The sequence below is a fragment of the Chiloscyllium plagiosum genome, chromosome 25, assembly GCF_004010195.1.
Source record: "Chiloscyllium plagiosum isolate BGI_BamShark_2017 chromosome 25, ASM401019v2, whole genome shotgun sequence".
NCBI classification, from domain to species: Eukaryota; Metazoa; Chordata; class Chondrichthyes; order Orectolobiformes; family Hemiscylliidae; genus Chiloscyllium; species Chiloscyllium plagiosum.
Window position 1 is genome coordinate 4,584,994 of NC_057734.1, and position 6,620 is coordinate 4,591,613.

The following is a 6,620-nucleotide window of genomic DNA, read 5'->3' on the forward strand; positions in this document are numbered from 1 at the left end:
TGGGGGAGGCATCTCAGGTGAGCAACACAATGATGCCTGGAGAGGTTTTAACATCTGGAACTCAAGGATGAACCTGCCAATTGAGCTTGGAGTTTGTTGGCAGGATTGGAAGTCAGCGAAGTTTCTCTGGTATTCTACGTTTCTAAGGATAGCCTTTGTTGTCTGATGACACAGTGGTCAGGCAATTAAATATGTGCAAGGAGCAGCCTGAATAACACATCAGCGGTGGACATGAAGTTGACACATCTGCCATTCCTTCATGAAGTCGAAGGCTGAGGCACCTTATTCGAAAGCTGCCCAACCGCAGTACCATTCCTTGAAACCAGGAGACTGACTTCTGGATGTCTGTCGCATTTCATTCTGTGGCTGCTAAGAACCACTCTCACTGACTTTTCTTTTGGGATTCCTGATCTATTGTCACCTTACCTCCAACACCCATCCACCCCAACCCTGCACACTGCACCACTCCCCCCCCCCCACCCCCCCAACTTGGCCTCTCCACTCATTGTGTAATATGTGACAGCAATGGGAGAATGGTGCCTCCCTGCATATTGTCCTCCTTGTATATTGTCCTGTCAGCATATTGTCCTCCCTTTATATTGTCCTCCCTTTATATTGTCCTCCCTGTATATTGTCCTCCCTGCATATTGTCCTCCTTGCATATTGTCCTCCCTGTATGTTGTCCTCCCTGCATATTGTCCACTCTGTATATTGTCCTCCTTGTATGTTATCTGGGTAAATGGTTCCCAGGAATGGTTGCAGGTGGCCCTCATGCGTGACCAAGGCATCATGGACAGAATTAGAAGTGCCTAGCAGTGACCAGATGATGCTGGATACCATCAGAAGGAGGATGAAGAATTGGCTCTTAGTTTTTACTGCCCACTGACACTCAATGTAGCACAGTGCAAAATAGCTGTGCGAGTGCAGAGGGATGCCAAACCTGAGCTAAGGTTGCAAGAGTGGACTGAATGGAAGAGCCAGCACACACTCTGCAAGGGGGACAGAGAATGTGTGCGGAAGGTGCACTAGGGTTGGTACAAGAGACCATGTGTCATAGAGGCACTTGCACCTTTACGGGTTAAAGACTCATTGTCCCAAACCTTGACTGCTGTCTGACCTGCTCTGTTTTTCCAGCACCACATTTCTTTAACCCAGGAGAAAGGAATTTACAAGTAGCATAAGTGAGAGAAGCCTGGAGGTTGGATATCTGATCTCAGACTCCTCATTCACCCTGAGAAGGAGGAGCAGGGGTAGGACCTGGCTGAAAGTGTACCGATAGAGAGGCTGATACTTTCACAAATCCAGTGCGGTTGCCTGCTGTCTTGTGGTGACCAGTGGATTAGTGGATAAATCCTTAGGTTGTCATCATCTGCATCACTTGGCCATCTGAACCCTTCCCCCCATTGTTGTTCCACTAACTGTTTTTTGCCCAAATCCAGGCCATTCTCTGGTAGTTCCTCTGCTGCTGTAACATTACAAATAGAAGTGATGAGCTAATCTATAAGGGAGGTAGTGGTGTAGTGGTACTATCACTGGGTTGGTAATCCAGAAATCCAGGCTAATGTTCTGGGCCTAGAAATTCAAATTTTACCAAGGCAGATGATGAAAATTTGCATCTAATAATCCTAATGGCAACCATATAACCATTATCAACTGGACACTAGTGCGGCCACACTATTACTGTGTGTAGTTCTGGTCACTATATTGCATGAAGGAACTCATTGCTTTGGAGAGAGTGCAGAGAAACTTTACGAGAATATTGCCAGGACTGGAGAATTGGAAAGATTGGAATGGTTTTCTTTGGAATAGAGAAGGCTGAGGGGTGACATGATTGAGGTATATAAAATGTGAGGGGTAGAAATAGAGTAGACAAGAGGAACCGGTTTCCCTTAGCAGAGAGTCCAAAAATCAGGGGTCAGAGATTCAAGGTAAGTGTCAGAAGGATTAGAAGGAACATAAAGAAACACTTCTTTGCATAGAAGGTGATGGATGTCTGGAATTCGCTGCCTGAGTTGGTGATGGAGGCAGAAACGCTAACCTCCTTTTAAATGTTCCTGGATCTGCACCTTAAGTGCTGTAAGCTGCAAGGCTGGGCCATGTGCAGGAAGATGGGATGAGAAAGGGCATCTGGGTATCTTTGGGTCTGCATGGATATGATGGGCCAAATGGCCCCTTTTTGTGCTGGTTCATTTCTATGGTTCTTTGGTTCTAACTATTGTTAAAAACCTGTATTCTTCACTCATGTTCTTTAGGGAAGAGATGTTGCTGTCCTTACCTGATCTGGTCTACATGTGACTCCAGACAAATAGCAATGTAACTGACCTTAAATACCTTCTGGGTAATTTGGGATGGCCGAGCCAGCAAGTGAGTACAAAATCTCACACCAAGTGATGGCAGTTCAGACAGTGTGGTACTCCCCCAGTACTGCACTGGAATACCTCATATCTAGAGCCTAAATAACCTGATCAAACCTTTGAGAGCGAAACTTTTTTTAAAATTCGCTCACAGGATGAGGGTGTCTCTGTCTGGACCACCATTTATTGCCCACCCCTAATTGCCCAGAGGACAGTTAAATGTCAACCACATTACTGTGGGACTGGAGTCACATGTAGGCTGGATGACAGATTTTCTTCCCTAAAGGACATTAGTGAACCAGATTTTTTTTTCCCTGACAATCAACAATAGCTTCAAGGTCCTCATTAAACCCTTAACTCCAGAATATGTATCAAATTCACATTCCATCATCTGTCATAGCAGGATTTTAAGCTGGGTCCCTAGAATGTTAGCTGAGTTTCTGGATTAATAGGTCTAGCAATAATTCCACTCGCCATCACCTCCCCATAATGTTCTGACCATTAGGTATGAGTGAATTGCTCTAACTCCTGGTCACTCCGCCAAACCAATAAAAGGAGTACACAGGAATAGGTTGAATGGTTTGCTGTTATCAGCTGTCTAACCTTTAAAGCTGATTGGACACATTGTGTGTCTCAGTTAAAGTTATTACTCAATTTGCAGTGCACGTCACTCAAGTGCATGCTCTTGGAAGTCACTTGCACATCTGTTTGTCTGGGTGTCGTCATACAACAGGGAGGCGATCTTAACAGCATTTACAAAGTTACCTGTCAAACAGTGGAAACTTCATTCAACCTTGTAATGATAACCAAACGTTTTAGAAGTACAGTAAGAATATTCACATAAGCACTGTGTGTTCCTGAGTGCCCAAAATACCAGAACCTGAGGATATTTCGCAGGACAGCTGAACCAGTTGTGAGTGCACTGGGCTATGATGACTAAATCTGTGAGGATACCTTGGGAGTCCTAATGAAAATTAAGGGCCTGCTCTCCCCTGCTCATAGGAGTTCTGTCTGAGGATGGATTCCTGCCAAGTTCACCAGGGAAAATAATATTGAGTTTTTCACAATAGCTTCATTCTGCACATTGTTCTTAATGTGCACTACTTCCTGCCTTTTCACATGATCGCGTGGTAGAGGAGAGGGGACATATATAATTTTTTCCTTCCTTTTTCAATTTTAATGCAAAAAACAAAAACCCATATTGCACTTTATTTTCCTGCCTCCGATGGCATCTGTACTCCGCAGGGATTTCAAATCCCTTCATCTGGTGTACTCACACTGTAAAGGCTGCATAATATTAGATTTTGAGCTACGCAGGCCTTTTAAAATTTACAAGTTATCTATTTCCTGCACCCTGCAAGTTTTATCAACATTGGGACATCTGGACCCAGCTTCCCCCCATATTGCAATCCAAAGAAGAGACATTTGTTTGGGCAGAAATTGTTGCATTTTCTTTGAATTTCTCACCTGCAAAGCAGTACCCCTCACATACGGGATAGCAGGGTGTTCAGTTTTGTCAATCTTTATTGAGGAGGCAGTATCAGTGAGATGGTGGGAGTCCTCAGCTGCTGTCAGGATCTCAACAGGGAGAGGGGAGACATTGGCCGAGAAATAGCTGGTAAAAATAATGGCGCTCTGGCCTCATTGCATTGCAAACAGGCAACTATTTGTGGTTAGGAAGAGATGTACCATGAGCTGTCAATCACAGGACGATTTGCACTATTGACATCATAAATAAACAGCAGCATATGACCTTCAATAAAAGGTCAGAGGTTGGGAGTTATGCAACAGCTAACTCACCACCAGTCTCTCCTGAGCTTATCCACAATCCACAGGGCACAAGTCAAGTGTGTAACCAAATACACTCCAGTTGCCTAGAAGAGTTTGGCTATAATGACACTCAACAGCATCCAAGGCAAAGCTGACTGCTTGATCGTTATCCTAGCTACCACCTTTAACATTCACTACTGAAGGACAGGAGCAGCAGTGTGTACCAGCTGCGAGACGCACTTCAGAAAATCACCAAGGCTCACAACCTCTAGAACGTAGAAAGACAAAGGCAGCAGATACATGGGAATGCCACCATCCACAAGATACATGGGAACACCTCCATCCACAAGATACATGGGAAAGCTACCATCCACAAGATACAAAGGAAAGCTACCATCCACAAGATACATGGGAACACCACCATCCACAAGATACATGGGAACACCACCATCCACAAAGCACATGGGAACACCACCATCCTCAAGAAACATGGGAATGCCACCATCCACAAGATACAAGGGAAAGCTACCATCCACAAGATACATGGGAACACCACCATCCACAAGATACATGGGAATCCCACCATCCATAAGATACAAGGGAACCCCACCATCCACAAGATACATGGGAAAGCCACCATCCACAAGATACAAAGGAAAGCTACCATCCACAAGATACATGGGAAAGCCACCATCCACAAGATACAAGGGAAAGCTACCATCCACAAAATACATGGGAACACCACCATCCACAAGATACAAGGGAACACCACCATCCACAAGATACATGGGAATGCTACCATCCACAAGATACATGGGAACGCTACCATCCACAAAGTACATGGGAACACCACCATCCTCAAGATACAAGAGAACACCACCATCCACAAGATACATGGGAACACCACCATCCACAAGATACAAGGGAACACCACCATCCACAAGATACATGGGAACACCACCATCCACAAGATACATGGGAACGTCACCATCCACAAGATTCACCCCCTCCCCCACCTCCCACTCCCAACGTTTCTCACAGTCGTGACTTGGAAATACATCATGGTTCCTTCACTGTCACTGGGTCAAACTGATGGAACTCCCTCCCTCACAACACTGCAGATATCTTGTGGCATTTAGAAACTAAAATCTGCTTCCCTAATTCTGATTTAGCCTATATATGACCCCAGGCACAAAGCAATGTGGTTGACTGATCACACAAGCCACTCAGTTGGTACGGGCAATAAATTGCTGTCTCTGCCAGTGCAGCCCACACCCCATGAAAGAATAAAGGAAAAATACTGGATGGACTACAGCAGTTCAAGAAGATAGCTTATCACCACATTCACAAGGGCAATTAAGGATGAGCAATAAATATTGTTGTTGGCAGAGAAGTGCACATTCAATGAATGAATAATAAACTGCAGATTTGTCAAGAATTAATGTATTTCTATCTGTATTTAGGAATTAAACTCATTGTAGTAAGTTAAGGCTGGTATTTAGTGGTGTAAGTACCTGTTTATTTTTTTTTAGATTAGTTTCCCTACAGTGTGGAAACAGGCCCTTGGGCCCAGCCAGTCCACACTGACCCTCCGAAGAGTAACCCACCCAGACCCATTTCCCTCTGACTACTGCACCTAACACTATGGGCAATTTAGAACGGCCAATTCACCTGACCTGCACATTTGTGGGCTGTGGGAGGAAACTGGAGCACCCGAAGGAAACCCACGCAGACGCAGGGAGACTGTGCAAATTCCAAGGCTGGATTCAAACTTGGGACCCTGGTGCTGTGAGGCAGCAGTAATAACCACTGAGCCACTGTGCTGCCCCTTTGATAGGATTTAAATTCCTGTAGTGCCATTTGCCTGCCAAGTGTAGAAAGGGAGGACTTGAAACTGTAGAAATTCATTCCTGCAGGTAAAAGCATTAAAAATCAGGGATTTGCAAGAGGTGAGAGTTAGAGGAAGCAGAGATCTCAGAGAGCTGAAGGCACAGAGCCTGTTACAGAGTTAGGGAGAAGAACTGAAATTGTGGAAGGATTAGGAAGCAAGGATGAGATATTTAAGTTGCATCAATAGAAATGCTTATATTGTCAGATGAATAGTATTGACACCCCCTTTAGCAGAGCATGTGTGTATAATGTGTACAGTGGCAGCATCAACTTTCACTACGGTCAGTGGAGAAGGTGGCACTGGTGGTCAGCATTGGTCAGCTGTGGCAATGTGGTAGGTCTGAAGCGATACTCTGGATGGATCAACAGGACCAGAGATTGCCCTTGATGGCGGCGGGGTAGACCTGGTGTGGGGACTCCTGGATTAGATTGTGCGGAGAAAGAACAGTTAAAAAGAGGAGATCGCTTCCCTTTGGGAAGTATGGTCCCAGCATGGCTAAACACTTTTGAAAGACTGTAATGTTTGACTTTTAGATTTATTTAATCTTTCTATACTCAATACCAAGAATTACTGCAGTGTTTAACTTTTAACTTTGTTCTTTCTTT